Raw genomic sequence first — 24,607 nt, 5'->3', positions numbered from 1 at the left:
TCAAGCCACCATATTTCTTTCTTCTGCTCCTACTCCTTCTGCTACTCAGAAGAGAAAACTTGAATCATCCTCTAAGGGTGATGAGGCAGAGTCTGTTTCAGATGAGCATTCCCTGGACTACACATCCCAGATTCATTCCCCAGGCAAAGTCGCCTCTGATGATGAGAATATTTTATCCCCAAATGCCCCTGTAGAGGAAATCACCTATGGGGAAGTCATTACTCAAATGATGCAGTATTCCGAGTGGGAATCCAGACAAATATCTGATGGTCAAAAAAGATATTACGGTCTACAAGAGGTGGGCACCCCTATGTCTGTACCCCTCAGTCTAGTAGTGGAGATTTTTCTAGATTCTTTTGCATCCACATCTACTGCACAAGACTCTCAACCTCCAGAATCTAAAAGATCTGATAGGTTCTATAAAGTACCCAAAGACTTAAAGTTCTTATATAAAACCCCTTAGCAGACCCTTCTGCCTTTTCTTTTTCCACTGACAAGTCATCATTTTACCTGCTGCCTCAGAAAAGCTAGGACAGTAGACAGCTATAGAAAGAAGGTAAACACTTGCTCACTCTGGATTTCACAGCTGTGAATTACCAAACTCAAATGAAAAAATATTGGTTGTCTGTTCTGATGGATTTGAATAAAACTCTGTATTCTTTGGAAGTGCCTAACATTAAGCAGCAGGCTATACCTGTGGTGGCTCAGGCTAGTCGGGTAGCAAGACATAGCATTAAGGTGCAGTTATGATACAGTGGAAGCTTCCTACAGAGCATCTGCTACTGGATCTGTCATTAGAAGGTATACATGGGATTGTTGCCAGTCCTTGAGGATAGTAAAGTTAAACTCTTGGATCCTGCCATAGGTATCTATTATTTAGCCATGAAGTGTCAAACTTGTTTAAATCCTTCCAAGAACAAGGTAAAATTATGCAAGATTTCACAAACAAATTTTCCTCACTTCTGTACCCAGGTATTAGCAAAGCTAACCTCACTTCATTCTCTTGCAGGGACTCAAGGCCTGCACTGAATGCTATGAAAATGCCTAGAAGAGATTTTGAATCTGGGAGTCCTACCTTTCCAGATAAGTCAGCCTGACTATTTTTTTGCCTTCTCCAGTCTCTCTCAGTCCATCCCTCTCTGTCAAAAAGATTGACTTTCATCTCTTTTTACTTGACAGCTCATAACTTAAGACAAATGTGTCCTTACCATTATCCATCAAGGTTACGGGATGACTTGAAAGGAGATTCCAACATTCAAAGGTATCCCTCCAGCCCCCAATCAGGAAAACCTCTTGCATCCTACCCTATAGGCCCTACATGAACAAGGTACAACAGAACCTGTTCCAGAACAGTACGTAGAAAAAACTGTTTTATTCCAGACATTTTCTGGTACCCAGTAAAGGAGGAGAATGGAGGCCCATATTAGATTTGTCCCATCTTAGTACTTTTCTAAAATTCCCCTCATTCAAAATGTTGTCACTTCAGACTCTTCTACCTTTCGTTCTTCCTAAGACCTTCCTGTCATCATTGGATTTGAAGGATGCTTATCTCCACAGCCCCATTCACCCTTCTTACAAGAAATTTCTAAGGTTTTCAGACTGCTCATCATAATTTCAGTTCTCTGCCTTACCCTTTGGGTTATCTCCAGCCCCCAGGGTCTTCACAAAGTGCCTTGCACTAGCCATTGCCTTTTGCAGAAGTCAAGGAATTCAGATATTTCCATATCTAGATGATCTTTTAATGCAGGCACCCTCTCAGGTGATTCTTTTACAGCATTTCCACTTCACTGTCTCCCTTTTGAAGTATCTAGGGTTCATAATAAAGATAAAAAAGTCCACATTGAATTCTTCCCAAGATCTGGTCTTCCTGGACTGCAGGTTGGACATGCACCTCTTGCTGGACTTCCTACCACAAGAGAAGTTACATGCCCTCTCCAACTACTTCCAGGCCCTATCGTCCCTTCAATCCTGCTCTGCAAGGGAAATGTTCAGGATCCTAGGGCTTGTGGCAGCATCCATACCTATTGTAAACTTTTGCAAGACTCCATATGAGAAAGATCAACTGGTACCTAAAATCAATCTGGTCTAAGCATTGCCATCCTCTGGACACTCAGATCACTTTTCTTCCCTTTCAAAAGAAAGAAAGAAAGAATTTCAGTGGTGAGTATCACAAGTAAACCTCCACCCACTCCTTCCTTTCATACTGGCTGTGTCTTCACAGGACCTGCATACAGGTTCCTCAGACCTAGCTGGGGCATGGATAGGTTTTCTAAGAGTCCAAGGCCAATGGCCACCAAATAAAAGGACAGAGCAGATCAATGTGAAGGAAATGTGGGCACTGATTCAGGCCCAGTAGATTTTCTCTTACACTTGATCTCTTGACCCCTCAAAATCTTCGCAGACAACACTACATAAAAAAAACAGGGGAGGATCAAGTCTTATCAGCTATGCAGACTGACTCTTCTAGCTTGGGAATAGGCCATAAAAAAACAAACCTATCCCTCCAAGCTGTTTACATTCCCTCTCAGGACAACATCCTGGCAGATTTTCTAAGCTGATCCAAGGAAGACTCTCACAAATGGATGCTGAACAGGGAGGTTTTCCTAGACAAGGTCCACAAATGGGTTATCCCTTAGATAAACATATTTGTCTCCATTCACAACAGGCAGCTACAGTTGTTTTGCACAAGGACTACTTGCCCTTAAGCTTGAAGGTCAGATGCCAAGTCCTTTCCTTGGGAAGGGAGGTTTCCTTATGCCCCACCCCCACCACCACCACCACCTCTACTCCCCAAAGTCTTGGTAAAGATCCAAAGGGGCAAACCAGAAATCTTGCTGGTGACTTCCTTTTGGCAAAAGGCAGCACTGGTTTCCCCTTCTCTACCATTTAGCTACGGGTCATCTTCACAAGTTACTCCACAGAGTGGATATGCACATGTAACACAAGGGCTTTCTACTCCATCTCAATTTCTTCTCTCGGCCTGACAGTATGGATGATAGGATTCCGATCCCTTTCAAACATCAGTTTTCTGAGGACATGCTACAGGTTATTCAGGTGGTAAGGAAACCTACCATTAGAAAGTCTTATATATTCAAATGGAAAATATTTTCTGCTTGTTGTACTAAAAACCAGGGCCCTACTCAAACAGGGGTTCCTGTCTTGTTTGTGTGAGCTACAGGAAGTTGATTTAGCCTACTCCTATGTTAAGGCACACTTATCAGCCATTTATGCATGCCTCTCCCTAGACCCTCCACTACTTTCTAGTCTTGAGTTAAACCAGTTTCTCAAAGGTGTCCTTCATTTAAACCCACCTAGGAAAGCTATTCCTTCTTCCCGGGACCAAAATTTTGTCCTAAAAAATTTACTTTCCCACCCTTTAAACCAGAGGCTTTTCCTTCACTAATATTTTGTACACAGAAAGCCATTCCTCTTGTGGCCCATATTTCTGTTAGAAAAGACTCCGAGCTCCAAGCCCTGATGGCCTCATCTCCTTTCCTTATCTTTCATAAGGCAGGGTTTTTCTGAGGGCCAATCTTTCATTCATGCCTATGATTGTCAACAAGCTGTCCCTTAACCAGACCATTAATCTTCTCACCTTTTCCCTAACCTTCAGAACAAGGGTGAACAAATCCTCCATTCTTTGGATGTGCACAGACAGCTCAGATTTTACTTTACTGAAAAAGCTCACCCAGACTCTGCCACAGCTTGCTGTGAGGGAAAGGTTAGTTTGCTTCTGATTTCTTGTACTTTGTATTACTTTATTGCCTTTTTCTATTTTGTATACTGCGATTTGTTTTCTTTACACTGTTTTTTCCTTGTATTCTGCTTTTAATTGCATATTAAAACTTGAAGAGAGACCACAGCTCTGTCTCTTGTGAGTCAGACAGAAATTAGAACAGGTCAGTTAAAGAGTCACACAGAAGTCAGAGCAGGTCAGTTAAGGTTAATCATCTGTGCACTGAGGGGGGTGGAGCTAGGAACTAAACCTTCTATTTAAGGGGTAAAATAAAACATTTCAAAGTTTTGCTGGAAAAGCTCACCCAGTCTCTGCCACAGCTTGCTGTGAGGGAAAGGTTAGTTTGCTTTTGATTTCTTGTACTTTGTATTACTTTATTGCCTTTTTCTATTTTGTATATTGTGATTTGTTTTCTTTACACTGTGTTTGTCTTGTGTTCTGCTTTTAATTGCATATTAAAACTTGAAAAGAGACCAAAGTTGTGTCACTTGTGAATCAGACAGAATTTTCCCAACCTCCCACCCTCTTAGTGTTGTGTTCTTAAACATCACTGTCTTTCTAGTTTCCTACCCCTTATGTTAATTTGACCATATATCTCCTTCCCTCTCTCCTTCACTGACTGGTGTGAGTAAGCATAAAACATTTTGTGAAATCACCCCCTTCAACTATTTAAATTTATTAGCCATCTCACTGTATTCCATAGTACCGGAGTACAAAAGTGCCCACCCGTTTCAATCTATCTTGCTCTTTTTTAAAAAAGTGGCTCTCCACTTAGACAGCTAAAACTTAAGTTACCCACTTCCATATCTAATTGCTTAGTGTACACTGCAGTGTTTAGGATAAACCATTTTTCCATCTTACCTTTAAACATCTATTAAAAGACCAGCAGTTATTGGAGACCCCACATTCTGCCTCTCAGTAGTCATCTTGGAAGTAGTGCTTCTGTTTTCTCCTCATGAGGGAAGGAGTACAGGGACATTATTTCCTGGAGACTGCAGATCACCAGAAAGCCTAATAACTGCTTTATAGGTAACAGCCTGGAATCTGTGCTTATGTTCTGGTCCTGGTGAGAGAAGGAGCAGAGAGCCTTGATTCCTGACTGTTTCTGGTTGGAATAGTGATTGAGTGTCTGTGCGTAATGCTCCTGAGCAGTCTGGTTGCTATACAAGGCATCTACCAGGAAAAAGTTACAAGCATACAGACCCTTGCATCATCTGGGACAAGACTGTGGATCACTAAATAGGCTGTGACCTGCTTCTCATTTTGGGATTGGTGCTAACATTTTGCTTCTGATGAGAGAAGAAGCAAAGGAGCATTGTTTCCCAACAGAGTGAAGCTAAGGTGAGACCAGCATTAGTAGTAGCCATTCATGCGACTACCCTCTTTTCATTCTTGACAAGCTAATTTTTTTGTTTTCAGTAAATGCTGCTTGATTTGTTTCTAACTTCAGAATATCCGCCTAAATACTTCATCCTTAAATTTTCAGGGTCTATGAATTAGTTGCCTCTCAAGTGTTTGGCAGTGCTCTGTACAGACTCAGACATCTTGAGTGACATTTTTCCTATAAAAGCACAATTGAAATTTCTCCAATACCTAGCTGCACACAGGGCAACTAGTTTACAGTGACAAGCACTGTCCCCATAGTTGCAAACTAGATACTCCTGACAGTGATTGATATTCTCACTCCAACTGTCTAACCAATAAAAAAGGTTTGTTGCCATGGATATGAACTTTCCCTATTGTCTCTGTTACCAGCTTGGTGGATATGGGCATCCTGAGGCAATGTAAAAATTGCCTCATGTTTACTGACAACCAGTTAATTCTCAAACAAACTGATATGGTATGTGAGCGATGTATTTACACAATGTCACTGGAGGCAAAGCTTTCACATAAAAGTACTCCTAATGTCAATAAGGTTGTCAGTAGTACACACACTGCACCCATCACGCACAATTCAAAGCAGACATATCAACCTACATATGCTGAGGCACTTAATTGTAACCTTTCTAAACCACAAAGACCTGCTAGACAAAGTACACAAAACAAATACCCTCAGCAGCACCAAATGCACTCTTTCAAAACAACACCCACATCAACACAAAGTGCGACATCTCATGGGGCCTCTATCTCTAAGCCCATAAGGCAAGCCACCACACAATCCAACATTCTAGTCATTGGAGACTCCATCATGAGGCACACTGATGTCCCTCTCACCAGGCTGAGTAAGGAGAAAGTCACGGTCAGTTGCTTATCAGGGGCTAGGATCCGTCACATTACACAGGCACTCAGCTCATTGGACCACAATTACCAATATGACTCAGTCATCCTATGTGTGAGTAAATGACCTGAGACGTACCTCCCTAGACTATATGAAGAGAGACATCATGGAGCTCTTGGAATATGTGTCTCGTGCTGGTATGAGCAGCAGTTTACCTTCTCCAAGGATGATGCCACAATATGAACAAAAGATGATTGATTTTAATAATTGGCTTAGTTTCTGGTGTCATTCTAAAGGGGTGCCATATTTGTCAACATGGAAGGAGATGGTCAACAGTCCATGCTGCTTTGCCATGGATGGTCTGCACCTCTCCCCTCTAGGCTTTTGGATATTAGCTAAAACATTGTGTTCCCCCACAGTGCCTTTTTTAGGCAATGCCAAACTGAAAGTACTTCCGACATAGCAGATCAAAATACTGCTCAATGCTAGGAGTCTAAACAAAACACTCCACTCCCTAGAAGCTCTCTTTACCCTAGAGAATGCTGTCATCTGTGTGGTCACTGAGACATGGTTTAAAGCCGTGGAGAGCACACCAACACTACTAGGTTATAATGCCTTCCACACATTTAGGCCAGCTAATTCACAGGCAGGGACTAAAGGTGGAGGTATCTCTGTTTACATCAAAGATAAATATACTTCAAGGCTGGTCAAACAGGACAATGCATTTGAGCTGCTCCATATTCAAATCACCATAGGCAAAATCCAATACCACTTCCTTGCAAGCTATAGATACCCCTCTATGACCCATGAAAACCATACCATGTATTTAAACTTATTAGAGACACTAACAATCCAACTCAGTACTATATTCATGGGAGACTTTAATTACCCCTCTATTAACTGGGAATCCTATATGACACCAAACGTACATGCACATAAATTCCTGGATTTTGTAAACAGAAACTCCCTGGACCAGATAGTCAATACACCAACCAGGGGTGCCACCATACTGTATCTGGTCCTCACTAATGTGAGAGAGTGCTGCACACCCCCTACTGTAATGACTTCCCTGGTAAGCTCAGACCACAGAATGGTCTCCTTTAAAGTAAAAATAAAACCTGGATCCCCAGCTAAACCTGGAATATTCAGGAACTATTCTAAGGCTAAACTCCTGTTACTAAGTGAGAACCTGGCAAGATTTCAAGCCCCCATAAACCTTAAGAACACTGCTGCCTATGCAGAACTGTTCATAGAAGCCATGCAGAACTGTTCACAGAAGTCCTGTACAAGCATATTAATAGCTTCCACCAGGAAAAAGTACAGAACTAACTGAAAAAAAACAAGCCACCCTGATGGAATCACAAAATCAATAGTCTGTACAACAGGAGGAAGAAAATCATGGCAAAAATTAGGAGGTGCAGCACCCAGCAGGATAAAAGCACTCTCATCAAACTAAACAAACAACTCAGAGGGAAAATAAATTCTACCAAAGCCAAGTTTAAGATAGGTTTGGCCTCCCAGGCCAAGGACAACCACAAAGCATTCTTTAGCTATGTCTGCAACCTCAAAGGCAATACACAATTGGGTGCAGAGCTTATTGTAAATGGAGCCACCTATACTGAGCCAGAAGACATAGCAAACCTCCTGGCTGATAAATTCAGCTAGAACTTTACCCCACTCTCCTCCCTTCAACCTTCCCTCAGGAAATATCATCAAATATAACTCCACCTACTATCACTCATTAACAGGTCCTTAATGCTCTCTCTAAACCAAGAATTCTGCATCAATGAGCCCAGACAATATCCCAGGATGCCTCCTAAATAGCATGAAACTTGGCCTGTCAGGACCTCTGGAATTATTATTTAACTTTAGCCTCCAAACAGGTTTCATGCCTCATGAATGGAGAAAGGCAACAGTCATCCCTCTGCACAAAGGTGGGCCATCTACAGACTCTGGAAACTAGAGACCCGTAAGTCTCATTAGTCTTATATGCAAAGCCATGGAAAGAATTATTATCGAGATCATCAATAGAGATACAGTAAACCTACAGACACTGGACCCAACCCAGTTTGGTTTTGTCAACGGCAGATCATGCCTAGTCAATCTGGTGGACTTCTTTGGAAAAGTCACCAAAGCAATGGATGAAGGCAAAATTGTTCACACTGCCTACCTTGACCTGGACAAGGCATTTGACACAATACAATGGTGTTGTTGACAGACTCAAGAGGTTAGGTACAAACCATATGTCAACTGGTGGATAGCCAACTGACTGACAGACAGGACCCAGGAAGTTAGACTTGGGGAGTCCACCACAACAAAGAGACCAGCCACAAGTTGAGTCCCTCAGGGATCAGTCCTTGGACCGCTCCTTTTTGGCATTTACTTTTCAGAAGTCAAGGCCAATATCACTGGTCTCTGGCTGACTAAATTTGCAGATGATTGCAAATTAGGAGCGGTCATTGAATCTCACACTGACACAAATGTTCTCCAGGAGGGGCTGATACAAACAAACAGCTGATGTCAGAGCCATGGACTAAAACTAAATGCCAAGAAATGCATAATAGTACCCTTTGGGAAGTTGTCCATCCTTGGTAACGATCATATTGACAATACACCCCTTAGAGTTCACCCAGTAGTCACGGACTTAGGGACATGCATTGTTAGTAATCTAGTCTTTGACCATGATGTGTCTACAGTGGTGAGGAAATCATTCTATATTGCACAACTCATAAACAGAGGTATGGCATCTAAGTCCAAGGAAGTCATTGTTCCACTGTATTTGGCATTCATCAGACCTATCATTGAGTACAATGCCCCCTTTGGTATGTACCTAACTAGGCATATCCAACAGCTGGAACATCCACAGAGGTTCCTCAGTAAAAGAATATAGGGCATAAGTAAAATGTCCTATGCAGACTGGCTCAAGGCCGTATCCCTGTATTCTGTCTCCTAAGGCTTTTGAGGGGAGATTTATGTCTGGCATATGGGACATTGTCAGACCCCACTCTGATTTACCTCCTGCATATCCACAAAACAAACAGCACCAGAATTGCCCATTCTAAAGACTTAAATCTTGCCTGTGATATAAATAGTTCCTGCTGGAGAGATAGGTATGTATCCCAGAGACTACCGTGTCTATGGAACAGGCTCCCCATCCATGTGAAGCAGAGTTCCTTCCTAATCCAATTCAAGTGCAACTTGGACAATTGAATGGGAAACTGGAAATTCATCCCTGGTTTGGCACCTATGTCTCTAATGGACACAGGTAACCTGTAAATGGTTCATCTCACAAACTCCTGCTTACACTTATTAAGGGTATCAGAACTTGTCAGAGATTTGGGTGGGATGCATGGCTAGGCTTAAAACAGCCCTTGTGGTTGTTAGCCTAGTAAACACCTATGAACTTAGATAAGACCAAGGGCATTTGTAATACTGACCAGTGTTTGCTTCTTTCCAGGAAGCCAAGTTGGGAGACCTGGTCTGTAAACAAACTATTGGTAACTAGATTTCTAAATCTGTTTCATTTTACTATATCCAATATGTTAAATCTTTGCCTTCCCATTTAAAGACCATTCCACTAGAGCAGCTGCCTCCTTTGAATCCTCTGATACAAAAATAGATTCCAGAGCTATTATAGAAGCAGCAACTTGGTCTTCTGTACTCAATTTGACCAAGCCCTATAGGCTAGACACTTTAGGTCTAGAGCCACTATTGCTAGGTCTGCTCTCTCTGGACTAATTGAAAATTCCCCTATACCTGATTTAGCCACCCTTATTACTCACTAAGCTTTGGGAATCACCCAACAGTTTGGAATATTGCAACAGCGATCTAAGGAAAGACATAGTACAGTTGTATAAGAACCTACCATAACAATAAATGCCCTATTCATCACTGTTACAGTATTCACTCACACCCTATTATCTCCCTTCTTTGTCCTTAACTCAGTATTATCCTCTTTTCTCCCTTATTAACCTAGGAGGAGTGATTTCCTATCTTCTCCTCCCTTATTTGACCTGTTAACTTTCCTCATGTTCCTCCAGGTCTCGAATTTGAGATAGTCTGAGGTTTTCAAGTTCATATGTCCACATATGTACCCTTACACCCATGGGCTTAGGTCATATATCAGACGTATGACTCTATGGAAGGTTTTGGCTTTAGTACCCCATGGTGGTGCAAGGGCGGCCACGGTGGTGCAGCGGTTAGCATTGTCGCCTTACAGCAAGAGGTTCCCTGGTTCAATCCTTGGCTGGGGTGCCTTCTGTGCAGAGTCTGCATGTCCTCCCTGTGGTCGTGTGAGTTTCCTCTGGGTGCTCTGGTTTCCTCCCACATCTCAAAGACATTCTGTAGGTAGATTGGACACTCTAAATTGGCCCTAGGTGTGTGTGCGTGTGTGCCTTCTGTGGAAGGTTGGGTGCTGGGTTGGCAACTCAACACCATAAAACTCCACTGCCAATCATGAGCGGACAGGTGATCCACTGTGGTGACCCCCAACCGGGAAAAGAAGAAGAAGACCCCAGCCAATTGTCCAGGTTATTTGGCGAGAAAACCCCACAGTTTGGAATACTACAACATCAATCTGCAGGACATCTACTGTTATGCTGCGTTCTTACACAAATGTACTTTCTCTTAGGTATTTTTCAGAAGACTGTTTTATTTCTTAACAAAAATTCTCCCACTTCCTTCTTTTGTAGTTTTGGCAAGGAATCTTGTAACTGTAGTACAAGTAGAGACTCCTTGCTCTCTTCTGTAGGCACTTCAGCTTGCAAGCTCTCTAAAACATTCTCCAGTCCCCTTTCTGGATTCATTATATTCCTGTGGTAAATCTGGTGTTCCTTTCTCTTTCCTGGCTGTCTAACCTTATGGTTTACTGCATGTATTCATTCCATCACCTTAGATGGCTCCTATCATTTGACCAGAAATTTGTTTACCCTGGAGGACAGTAGCGCTACTGCCTGATCTCCTGGGTTACATTCTCTAACTCATGCATTCTTATTATAAACTCTTTGTTGCATTTCTTGGGTTTTCTGCATGTGCCTCTGGGCATTACCCTGAAGACTAACATAGTGTTCTGTCATACTTTTAAAGAGCAGCTTTTCTTCTTTCCAAGTTTCCTTAACAATGTCAAGCAGTACCCTGGGATGCTTGCTGTACAGAAATTCAAACAGGGTAAATACTGCTGAGTATAACAACCAGATCATGTTTTCACCATTCACATCAACAACTTTCCTCTGCATGGATTTCAGAGTTTTAATAAACCCCTCTCTATCAGTCCATGAGTCTGTAGTGGTATAGTGATGTTTTCAGTTGTCTAACTTTGAAGCAATGACCTACCCGATTCCAGTACCCTTGATATAAAGCAGGTGCTTAGGCTCAGGAAGTCTTTTCTTAGGCATACCTACTCTGCAAAATGAATGCTCCACTTCTCTAACAATAGCCTTAGCATTAGCTTTGAGTAGTATTGCTGCATCTGGAAATTTAGGAAAATGGTGCAGTGGTGCAACAGTAGCATTGTTGCCTGACAGCAAGAGGTTGCCCGGTTCAATTCTCAGCTCGGGTGCCTTCTGTGTGGAGTCTGCATGTCCACCCTGCATTTGTATGGGTTTTCTCTGAGAGTTCCGGTTTCCTCCCACATTACAGAGATATGTGTCTGGAGTGTTTTGCCCTGGGCTTCCACTGAAAATTCGCTTCATTCCAAGTTGAACTTTCCTGGTAAACAAATGTTAAATAAAATAAATAAATGACTAGCATGTACTGATACCCATTGCTGTATTTTACTAATGGCTCCACAATGTCCATAGCAATATGTTCAAATGATACTTCTATTGTTGGCACTGGGAGAAAGGAACATTTCCATCCAGGCTGAGGTGCAGTTTTCTGACATTCTGAAGTACAAGTACAGAAGTTATGTCTGTCTCTCTCTTTCACATTATATCTATCTAGAAGAGGCTGCCTAATACCCTTTTTAAACAAGAAACATCTTTATTGAATAATCATTTATGACACAGGCAGTCATACCTTTATATAAATGAAAACAAACCATATTGACATATTTTCAATTGCAAACATTATACATCATATATAAACTTTTAAAAATTCATTGTCAGTTGAACATTACATAGCTTATTCACTTCCTACCTTCCCTTAAACTAAGTTCCGCCACCAAAACATTATTCTGCATGTACTGACATCCTTCCTTATCACCGTTGCAGTATTCCTTAAATAAGGGATCTCCTGCCAGGGATAGCCCCTTGTCTGGCCAGAATACCAAAGCCTTTAGAATTTATAGACATCATACATCACATGTATGTTCCCCATGAAAGGCACAGAGCATAAAGGTGACATACGGCTGTACATACCTCAGAACTTCTTTGCCACTATTCTAAATGCCATCATTGAACTTCGGTCTGAACACTCTTCTTCTGTGTTGGTTACTGAGACACATTTTAGATAAGTGCCCCATTGAGGTTTCTTCTTATCTTCTTCTCTTTTTGTTGTTGTGAATTTACATGTCTTCCAGAAAGGGAAAATGTCAGTGTGGGAGACAGAATTCCCATAAAGATTGTCATGAACAGTGTCTCTTCTGTTTGGATGCTTCTCATGACCATACACAGTGTTCTGTCTGCCAAGCATTTGTCCCTAACACCCTATGTAATCATCTCTCCTTCTTGTCTATTTGCCTAAAAGATTAGTGTATAAAGTTGTTGGTGCTGGGTGCTGTGGCAAAGTCTTCCCATCCTGAGGGTCAGCCACTTGCCAAGAACAAGGCCAAAAACTCAGATCTGATTCACCTGCTGTCCAGCCTTTACCAGACATCTCTCTTGAGGCTGTTGAAAGCCTGCTGGATTGTCAGATTCCTTTATCCCTTCATCTTTCCCTGTCCCTTTCCCAACTGGTTAAGGGTCACTCAAGACTCTTGGTTTTGTCCATCATCTGCCAGGGATATTTCATGGAGGGAAACATCTGCCAGGGATATTTCATGGTGTGGAAATCCCTTCCCTCCTTTCTAGGCATCCCACAACCTCCTCATGAACAGGTTCATTTCTTTCCCAAAATGCTTCAGGCTCATTTGGCCCAGGGCACCATTCAAGTTGTGCATCCTACCCAGGAGGGGAAGGGTTTTTTCCAGGATTTTCCTAATTCCCGGGAAGGAAGGAAGGTACCTGGAGACCCATTCTGGGCCCTTCTCAGCTCAACACCTTTCTAAATGCTAACTCATTTCAGATGTTGCCCCTTCAAACCTAGTTCCCTCTTCTTCTTTTCCAGGCTTTCCTGGTATCTCTGGACCTCCATGATGCCTAGCTCCATATCTTCATCCATCCCCTTTTCAGGAAGTTTTTACATTTCTTCTTTCTTCCTTGGATTTTCAGTTCTCTGCTTTGCTCTTTGGCCTTTCTACTTCCCCAAGGTTATTCACCAAATGCCTCACTGTTATAATTGCCTTTTGCAGACTGAGAGGGGCTCAGATCTTTCCTTATCTTCAAACATCAGTCCTGATTCCTTCTCAGGATCATGTTTTTCTCTGTTGCAAGATCCAGCCCATTTCCATGCTGCATCCCTGCCTCCACCCAAGGTCCTCTCTCTGATTGCCTTTTTCCAGTCCCTTCTTTCTCTAGCTTCAGTCACAGCCAGAGATTTTCTCAGGGTTCTAGGGTTATCGGCTTCCAGTATTTCTATGCTGCCTGTAACCCGGCTCCATATGAGAGAACACCAGTGGTACCTCAAATCAGTGTGGGTTCAACACTGTTATCCACTGGATTTCCTGGTTTCCTTCCTTCCCTGTCTCAAACCTGAGATTCAGTGGTGGATTCACCATCTTTATGTCAACCCAGGGTTTTCTTTCCAATCCACAGTTCTTTCTCCAGAGCTCTTTTTGGATGCCTTGGACAGGGCATGGGGAGCTTCTTCAGTTGTTTCAAGGTCCAGGGCCTCTGTCCTCCCCACCAGGGGTCAGACCACATCATCATCATGGAGATGAAAGCTCTTCTTTTAGCTCTTCAGACTTTTCATTCCCTCTTTTTGCAAGGTCAAGCGGTGATTTACTACAGCTTATATCATTTTTTATTAGTAGAACACCCAGTAGTCTCTGTGATATTTGGAATATACATAAAAATGTTCATGATCCTCCTATGCATGCTATAGTGTCTGCAGCTGGATTAAAAACTCATTTTCTAGCTGTGTATTTTGATGGTACTCCAAAGCATTTTTAAATAAATTTCCATATATTTTAAAATATCCATTGGATTTTCTGGGACATATTAAGCAGGAATATTTCCACAATGAATGGTTTCTGGTTACAACTGATGTTGTTGATTTATTTTCATGCATACCTCACTACGCTGACATATATGGCCGCAGTGGTTCAGTGGTTAGCATTGTCACCTCACAGCAAGAGGTTCTGCCATTTGATTCTCAATGGGAGCACCTTCTGTGTGGAGTCTGCATGTCCTCCCCGCAGTCGAGTGACGCTAAAGACATGCAGGTATGTACGAGCATGAATGGGCGTGCCTTCTTTGAAGGTTGGGCATCAAGCTGGCAACTTGGCACCGTAAAAATCCACTGCCAATCATGAGCAGACCGGAGTTCCGCTGTGGCGACCCCTAACTGGGAAAAGCTGAAAGACTTTAAGACCTCACTACACTGACATTGAATGGTTTAAACAAGTCTGTATGCAGTGTGAGACTTCATCAAATGCTGAAATTAATGTATTGGTTGTATTTATAGAAATGGTTTGTTTGCTGAGGATTTCGCTCCTATTTTTTTCTCTCAATTTCTACATGCCTCTGCTTTATACAGCTTTTTATAACATTTCTGAAGTATTTCTATTACTGCTACAGGAGGTTATAGGCTCCTTAAGCTTGGTAACAACCCTTTCTGTTTTCTGTTGAAAAGTCTGACGATTACCCCTGATTCAGTTTTCTCCATCCCACGTAATCTCCTAACATATGACTATGAGATAGCTTCATTGCTAGTGTCTTATAAGGTTTTGGCAGTAATAACTGCTGTATAATTTCTTTCCTTTCTTTTTATTTATTTATTTTTATTTATTTTTTATTTTACATTTGTTGACCGGGATAGTCCAACTGGATATATGTCCATTTTCAGCGGAGTCCCCAGGAGAAAAGCCCCAAGATAATAATACATCTTTCTATCTAATCTTTCTTTACTGTTTATAAGAAGTAATATTTTAATTCAAAATATGGGGTAAAAATGAATGGAAGCCTCCAGTTCGCTGTCTTACCATACAACCTTAGTTATCTTCTCTCAGACTCTACCTAAGTATCCTCCCACTGTGCCTTTTTAAAGTTAAGTGTCTTAATGTAAGTCCACTAACTCAAATATACTTTCTTCATTAACCAGCCTTGAGGTAGAAAGTGTAGCTTATTTCCATTAAGTGCTGGCACACCAGCTTCTTGTATGTCTTTCCCTATAAAAGGTATTTCTAAATTAAAAAAAACACCCACTTTACTTTCTTGACTATCCGTGCAGACCTCTTGAGTGTGGCTTTCTTTGGTTCAAAGATTCTTGCTACTTAGAGTGAATTTTCAATTGCATTTGCTGCTTTATACTAGCAGACATAGGCTCAGAACTATGCATTCTCCTCCTTATTTCACTTTCTGCAGTTACTCTGTTCTGAAGATCCTCCCTCAAGTGCCTTCCTTTTCCTGTGCTTGTCTTATTTTCTGTGCCAGCGCTTCTCTATCGTATGTCATGTGCTGATTTTTGCTTCAGATTTCCCAATTATTTCAGTTTCTAAGTTCCCTTACTGACCTCACTTATAGTTTTGTATTTTTATTGCTTTATCATTGGGGCATGCTTTCCATTACAGACAGAATCCTTTTAACTGTCTAATCAAAACCAAATTCTGACTCTTTGTGTAGGTCCTGTCATCTCCATTCTCTGTGTTTTAATTCTGAATCCCTATGTGAGTGTTACTGCCTGGCTCCCTATTACGCTGTTGCAGATGCAGGTTGTCAAATGCGCCTTTGTCGAACTGAAAAGCGCAAAAAGGCCAAATAGAGAAGCGGCTTTTCAGCGAATTCTTTCCCTGGGAAAGAATTTGTTTGGCTGCTTAAGCTACTTTGCCTTTTTGGCACTGTAGTGCGATCTTGGAGTTGGTATATTTAAGTAGGGGGGGTGGGGGGCAGAGCCCCCCATGTCGAGGGGTGTGGGGGGCAAAGCCCCCCACATTATGTAATGTTTCACAGTTTTTTTTGTTTTGTTTTTTTTTTGTTTCGGAACAGCGATTTTTTTTGCTTGGAAAAAAATGGCTGTTCTGAAGTTTTGACATTGTAAGCTTTCGCTTACATGGGGTCGATTATGTGTCGTTCACTCTTCTGAGTGTGCGATATCATAATATAGACCATTACTGCCTTGCTGTCTCCAACTCCATTCTTTTACTGAATAAGTTTTCAGCTTGCCACACTACATTTTTGAGTCTCCCTCCTCCCACAATTTTATAATGTTTCAAATGGGGAAAGTCTTTCCCTAATATTACATATTCAGTTAAATCAGAAATTATTTATTTTTATTATTTTACATTTGTTAACTGGGGGTGCCTGACTGAGATGAAAAGGCCTTTTTTCAGTAGAGGCCCAGGGAGAAAAGCTCCACAAAGAAAAATTACAGACACATTTAGTTATTTAGACATGATCAGTATACACACAAATTACAAGAGACATGTTTTTACAGTGGTATGCGGCACATCAACAGTTACAGTGGAGAGAACAAACAAAAAAATATTAATTTGAAAATAAAGGTAATTAATAGATTTGTGGTATACAGCTGAAATTTGGAACATAGGTAGAATACATATATAGTACACAGGTACAGTACATATATCGTAGATTAGCCAGTGTTTATGAGTAAGATTGAAAACTATTATCAAGTACTCTAGATTTAGTATGTATACGTTATCCGCTTTCACTAGCCTGGGGAGCAATCATGGCACTGCCAACTTTGCTTGAGATGTTGCCTGATGAGGTCTTTAAAGGAGGCTTTGGATGATGTGTTTTCAATGCTAGTATGGACAGAGTTCCATTTTTTAGCCACTGAACTACTATATAGCGCATCTCCAAAGCTATTGTAGCTGTTGGTGACTTCTAGTAGTAGTTTGCTTGATGATCTAAGAGGCCTTTTGGCTGAGTGATGTTGTACTAAGTTTTTGAGGGCAGGACACTTATTGGGGAGGTAATAGATAGAATGACAGAGGCAGAGCTGATTGTAGGTTAGGAGGTTGGGCAGTTCAAGCCAGTGGAGCTGTCTCAAAACAGTACAGTGATGAGTTCTATATGAGCAATTTGCAGCAAAGTGGGAAGGCTTCCATTTTTCTTAGTTCAGTTTTGTTGAGATTAGTCAGAATGGGAGATGCATAGAGTAGGGTGGATAGAAGTTGGGAGCGAGCAATGGCTGATCTTGTGTTGTTGGTAAGAAATGGTTTGATACGGTAGAGTGACCCCAGTTTGGCATGTACTTTTTTAATATTTAAGTTGAGATGACTATCAAATTTTAAATGGGAGTCTATGGTTATTCCCAATAGCTTAGCCTGTGCCACTGGAGCAATTGGAGTAGCATTTGTGGAGTAGATAGTGAATTGACTGTTAGTGTTTTTGTTAGAACTGGTTATAATCATAAGCTGAGTTCTTTGGATTGAAGATAAGTTGGGCTTTGGTAAGGTAGTTTTCAATGTCAGAAATTGCTAGTTGAGTTGTTTGCAGTAGGGTGGGAATGTTTTGTGCAGCACAGATTAAGGTAGTGTCATCTGCATACTGAATGATAGATGCATGCTGTGTGGAGGTATGGAGGTTATTTGTGAGGACTGTGAATAGTAGTGGTCCTAAGATAGAACCCTGTGGGACTCCTATAGTTATGGGCAGCTGAGGAGAGAGAGAATTTTCCCATTTCACAGCTTGGTACCTGTCAGTTAAGTAGCTTTGGAACCCGGTAAGAGTGGAATTTGATAAGTGATATTGGTTTAGTTTGTTTAGCAGGATTTGGTGTGAGACTGTGTCAAATGCTTTGGACATATCCAAAAAAAGAGTTGACACCTGTAGGCCTTCATTTTTGAGACGGTTTACTGTGTCTGTGAAGCAGAGGAGGGCTGTAGTGGTACTATGGGCAGGTCTGAAACCATGTTGAGTAGGTGACAGGATGTTGCTGTCTAGGAGATAGTTTAGCATCTGGGTATGGATGCATTTTTCTAGGATTTTGACCAGGGGGGAGAGTAAAGCAATGGGTCTGTAGTTATTAAGTTCAGTGAAGGTCCCGCTTTTATGTATGGGTGTAACATAGGATATTTTCCAGAGTTTGGGCACATAGTTTTCAACAATTGATCTGTTTATGAGAGTGGAGACTGGGATAGCAATAGCATCTGCTGTGAGTTTCAAGAAATAGCTGGGGAGTAGGTCGGCTGCTGTTGATGAGGTTTTTAGTTTGGAGAGCATGCTTTTGATTGAAGTGGTGGAAACTGTTTTGAGGGTAAAGCTTGTGTTAGTGTTATTTGTGTTGGGGGGGATAGTGAGGAAGGAACTGTCTTGTGATACTAAGGATATAATTGAGTTCACAAAGTGGGAGTTGAATTGTGTTTCGATGGGAACTTTAGTGTCAGGGGTGGTTGGTTTGGGGGTAGCCTTTTGGGTGGATTTTAGTAGATGGTTTACATTTTTCCAAAAGTTTTGGGGGTTGTGTTGGTATTTAGTTTGTAATGTTATGTAGTAGGATTTTTTGTCCAGCCTAATGCAGTTCTTTGCACCGTTGCGCAGTTCTTGGTACTTAGTTAGGCTTTGTGTTTCTTTGTTTTTTTGATAGTAAAGCCAGGCAGTGTCTCTGGACTTGAGGATTTGTTTGGTTTCTTTACCGAGCCAGGGGGTTGTAGAGGTTCTAACCTTGATTTTGAGCAATGGAGCGACAGTGTCTAGGTGTTGTAGAAATGTTTTGTTGAAATATGCTACAGCCTGGTCAAGTGGGAGGGTTTGTAGGGGGGGTCCAGTCACAGTTACAGAGTAAAGTGTTGAGAATCTCAGGAGAGAATTTTTTGTGTTTCTAGTGGATATATAGTTAGTGGTTTTGCATATGTTTGTTCTACTATGTATAAAGAATATTATGTTGTGGTCACTTAAGGTGTCTGGGAGACTGCCTGTGTGAGGTACAATGTGGGGTTGTTAGGACCCAGTCAAGGATGGATTCCCTTTTAGATTTTTTATCACATCTAGTTGTAATTTGGACTAGCTGCTGGTAGCCATGGAGATTTATTAGATTACTTGGTGGTTCTGATATACAGGAGAACCAATCTAGGTTGAAGTCCCCCAGAATAAGGGTTTCTTGTGAGTATGTGAAAGAACACCAGGATAAGAAGTCTTCAAGGCCACCAGGTGTATTACCAGATAGAATATAGATCACAATTGTGGTGATGACCTTTTTAGGGTGAAGGTGAAGTTGTGAGATAAGTATGTCCCAATTATTGGGGGAGGGGGTAGGAGTTTGGTAATTGACAGACAGTTAATTTGGACTTGTACAGTAAGGCAGTTCCACCCCCTTTACAAAGTGGTCTGTCTTGTCTAATGGTATTGTAGCTGGAAGGGAGAACTTCTGAGTTAGCTATGTTTTTATTTAGCCAGGTTTCTGTTAAGGCAACTATGTCTGGGGAGTAGTGTGCTATTGTGGCCTGGAGTTCAGGTATTTTATTTTTGATACTTCTAATATTAATATTTAGCATTAAAAGATGGTTGGTTTTGCTGCTGTTGTTGATTTGCCCAGGGATGAAGAAAGTGGGGGTATTATGTTCTGACATTTGTGTTGGAGCAGTTTGTGTTGGACAGGATGGATTTGGGCCTGGGTTGGGGTGGATATCCCCACTTATGGTGAGCCTGGAGTTAAAATGGTTATACAGATGTTGGAGTTTGGTGAGGAGTGTGAGAAAGTATTGTGTTTTTTTGGAGCAGGAATGAGAGCATATGTGTTTAGTTCTGAATTGGTCCAGTATGTATTTCTTGAATAATTGTGGGCAGATATTATTATAATGTGTGGTGTCTATATATGAGAGTGCATAATGTAGTGTTGTACTACTAAGTTTAGGGATATTGCTAGAGTGATAACTTGTGGTGTTGTAAAGAATTATGAGAAGACAGACTAGACTTAGTTGTGTGATAGTCATGGTTATAAAGTTTAAGTTGGTTCTAGGTGGGGGGTCTGAATAGGAATTATAGGGTTGCAATATGTGTGGATGGGGAAGTAGTGTGGGTGATATTAAAAATGCCTAGTGGGAATGAGAGTGATTGGGAGTATTTTGTGTGGAGCAAGTTGGTGTGATATAATGTGATATGACTCGAGGAGCTGTGATTGGTGGAGGTGATGTGAGGTTGAGCTGTGGGTGTGTTACAATCAAGAACTGTCTAAATTCCTATAGGTGTAATGAGATACTCAATTCTGCCATAATGAATGCATATTATCTCAGCTTTTTGATTCCTTCTGATTCCTTGTTGACACATTAAGAGAAGCTTGATAAGGGAAATCATGCTTACAGAATCTAGGACAGTGACTCAGTTATCATAGATATTGCAGCATCCTCATTAGAAGCACAGTTTAGTTTTTATAGAAACTGCTCAGAGACTATTGGTGCTGTGAATGTATTCAACAGAAACCAGAAGGGATTAGGGGAACATAATATGGGTGTACAAGAGCTTGTCAAGGAGATGTGAAAGAGACACTGACAAAAAGAATGAGAGGAAGGGTGCACAGGAATCAAAGGATAGAGACCAACTGCTCTCTAAATCTGTTAAAGTATTTCTTCATGGAAAGGTCTGTGGACTCATGGAATGGATATCTGACTTACTAGTTGAGAGGGAAGCATCTAAAGCATACAAGAAGATACGTGACAGGTGGAAAAGAAGTGTGAATAATAGAGGGAACAGAAGTTGAATGCTAAATTTACATAATGGACATACTATATAAGCCATCTCCTTGTGCCATTATAACTATAATGTTACTTACAGTAAAAAGATATGCATTCAGTCTTGTGACTGTAGATCTGTACATATAATTAATTACACGGAGTCCCATTCCTCCCTCAGACTGTGAGATGTGTTATATTGCCCTATTCTGATGCATGTAAATCAAGTTGTTAACATGTAAAAGCTTTCTTCTTCTCCTTCTGCCTGACTGATCCAAAACTTTTTGAGGTCAGGCAGCCACTCCAAAACAGTATCATGTACGTAGAAGGATTACATGATTTCTAACTTGTACACTCTGCATAGATGTCAAAATAGTTTTCAGTGTGGTCTTCAACATTCTAAAATATCTCTTACTAATATTTGATCTAATTTGCTCATTTTGTTTTACTAATCTGTCCTTTCTAAAATATATAGATGCTCTCTCTCCCTCTTTGCATTTCTTTTATATCACATTCTTCTCCTAGTCTATTTTATTAAAACAGTAATGTTTGTACTAAAACATTACATTTGTACATTTTTTGAAGCCAAAGTTCCCTCTTATGTCATCTGAAAAACTTTAACTGTCTCTAGCTGTGTGTCCATTTTTTTCCAAGAAAGTGTAAAGATAATCCCTGGGGTTCAGAAATGAATAAAGCACTCCACAACCCTGTTCTCATCAGGATTGCTCAGTATGTTATGGTCAAGCAATTCAGAGACTGCTATACCTCTGCAATGGTACACAGGCATCGGCCAGTAGCACTACACCAATCTTGCTGGTGAAGGTAGGCCGCATGCAAATACGCAATCAGAGGGCAAAGCTAATGCAAATTAGCCATGCGCTGTTCCCTGGAAATGTTGCAGTAATCAGAATAACAAGACTGACTGACTCACAAATGGCTCTACTATGTTACTGGGGCTCCAAAGTGATAAAGTTACATCATCTTATGACAGCATACACCATTTCACTTCTTTGGAAGGAGTAGGGCTATCAGCACTGCAGCAACAAAGTACTGCAGAATCAATTGTGTGTGTGTTTGTCTGTAGGTGCATGATTGCAGCCATGTTTGTCTGTGTGTTTCTAACTGTCTGAGTATGTGATTGTGGATGTAAGTAGGTGCTTGTGCATCTGCATTGTATGAGCTGATAGGGAGGACACTGACAGGGTTAGAAGTAACAGCACTAGTGCCATTCAAAGACATAATGACCTGCTTAGGAGATATTTCTCACTGCAGTTTTATCATGTCTGAATCACACAGTATTGCCCAAATAGTCCTGGTGGTGGTATTTCTCTGAATCATGACCAATGATCATTGATTTAATGAACATGGAATATCACTTAATAGTTTAATTTTTGGAGGCTTAGATTGTACCCATAGCATAATTTATTAAATATGTTATGGAATGCATACAAAAGAAGACAACACTGAAGATAGCCCCCTTAGAATATCCCCTTGCTGAAACTGCATACCTGATATCCTATTTTACCTCTTCTTTCTACTAAATGCAATGTCATTTAATCAGTGTGTAGTATATCTTGTACACCTCTAAACATTCTAAAACTGAGGAATGTGAATGCTGACAAATGTTTTCTGTAATATTTCTGTAATATGTTACATCCTTAACATTATGATTTGTTCACTAGAAAATGAGCATTTGTATTGGGTGATTTTCTTTTACTACTTTTTTTGCCCTGGTGCAATGACTGAATTTTTGTCCATTTGAATAAACTCTTGTCTACACCATTCATTTCATTGAGCTTGTTTGTTGTTGATTTGTTATTAGTCAATAGTTGTTTGGTCTGCAGGTTCACTTTTATAGGTTCATAGGCTGGTACTAGGTTATCGGCTCTAGGGCCTATACAAGCCTAGCCATAACAATCCCTTGGATATTTCTTCCCACAATATTTACTTCCCTGGACCCCTGTCTAACAGGGCGACTGACGTAATCCCCGGGTTGAATTTCCTGTCTCCCATCCAATCGTCAAGGTTCCTTTTGAAGAGGGCCAAGGAGGCGCTCTGCTTGACATGTATGGGCAGTCTATTCCAGAGTATGGGGAGTCTCTGGGTCAGGAACCTATCCCTCCAGCATGTTTGGTTCATTGTGATGACAAGGTTTAGATCCCTGGAGCGTGTGGCTCTGAGGGATTGGGATTTCTTTAAGTGGAGCATGTCCAACAGCTCCGGGTTTGAAATGGCCTTGTATGCTAAGCAGAGATCGCCTCCGAGTAGACAATATGCCACAGAGTATAGCTGGAGTTTTTTTTGGACAGTCAGCATAGGGCATCTGCTTTAGGCCTGTGATTCTTTTAGTGAGGTATTTCTGCGGCATTTCCAGCTGTTGCAGATGTCTTGTGAGGTACATATGAAACGGGGAGCTGTACTCTATAATGGGTCTAATGAGGGATAAGTACAGTGGGATAATGACCTCCTTTTTTCTGGATGAAAATCCCTTAGTGATGAGGTGTTCCACATAGAAGGATTTCTTGTAGTGGCGATGTGGTTATCGAAGGTGAGGCCACTGTCCACCTGTGTCTCTAAGTCTCTCATCACACTTTCGGTGTTTAGTGTACTGCCACCTATGTGGTAATTCATGGGTACATGTTTTTTTCCCAAAGGGGATAACTATACATTTCTTGGCATTAAGCTTGAGCCCATGGCTTTGGCACCAAACATCTGCTTCTGTAAGGCCCTTTTGTAGAATATCCACATCATTTGGGGATTCAGTAATGGCTCCCAGTTTGCAGTCATCTGCAAACTTTGTTAGCCAGAGTCCCTTAGTATTGGCCTGTACTTCAAAGAAGTAGATGCCAAACAAAAGCGGTCCCAGGACTGAACCCTGATGTACTCCACTTGTCACTTGTCTGGAGTTGGATTTGGAGTTGGCTACTTTTATAGTCTGGGTTCTGTCAGTAAGCCAGTTAGCAACCCATCGAGTGAAGTAGGGATTTATGCCCAGCTTAGTAAGTTTATCTATCATTCCAGAGTGGGAGATGGTGTCGAAGGCCTTGGTGAGGTCCAGATAGGCTGTGTGGACCTCCTTACCCTCATCCACAGCTCTGGAGACTGATTCGAAGAAGTCAATCAGGTTCAGGAGACAAGATCAGCCCTTTATAAACCCAAACTGGGTGGGGTCCAGTGTTTGAAGGTTGCCAATGTCTTTGTTTATAAGTTCCATGATAATGCACTCCATGCCCTTGCAGATCAGGCTTGTCAGACTGATGGGATGGTAATTTCCGGGATCCAAGGTGGATCCCCCCTTGTGGAGTGGGATAACTGTAGCTCTGCGCCACTCAGTGATCATAAAGCCTGAGGTGAAGCTATGATTAAACATGACACTTAGGTGAGGTGCCAGTTCATTTTGTAGTTCATGTAGTACACAGCCCGGGATGTCATCTGTCCCATGGATGCTGTATTCTTAGCTTTGGAGAGTGCAGTTTCTACCTATGTGGCCATGATTACTGGAATTTGGCAATCTTTTGGTATTGAGATGGGCCCTTTAGGGGGTGAGAGGGGGATGAAGTTTGCACTAAATCGATCTGCCAGGATATTGGCAATATCCTTGGGATCGGTATATTTAATGCCATTCTGTTGTAGCTCAAAGCAGATCTGAGCATTGCCATTTAGATTCTTGACATAACTATAGAATGCCTTGTGGTTGTCTTTGGAATCTTTGGCAATTTTATTTTCATAACTAGCTTTCGGGGATTTTATGAGGGATCTCAGCTTTTTA

The sequence above is a fragment of the Protopterus annectens genome, chromosome 8.part0, assembly GCF_019279795.1.
Source record: "Protopterus annectens isolate FY-2018-M chromosome 8.part0, PAN1.0, whole genome shotgun sequence".
Taxonomy (NCBI): domain Eukaryota; kingdom Metazoa; phylum Chordata; order Ceratodontiformes; family Protopteridae; genus Protopterus; species Protopterus annectens.
Note: the sequence above shows the minus strand (reverse complement) of the source record.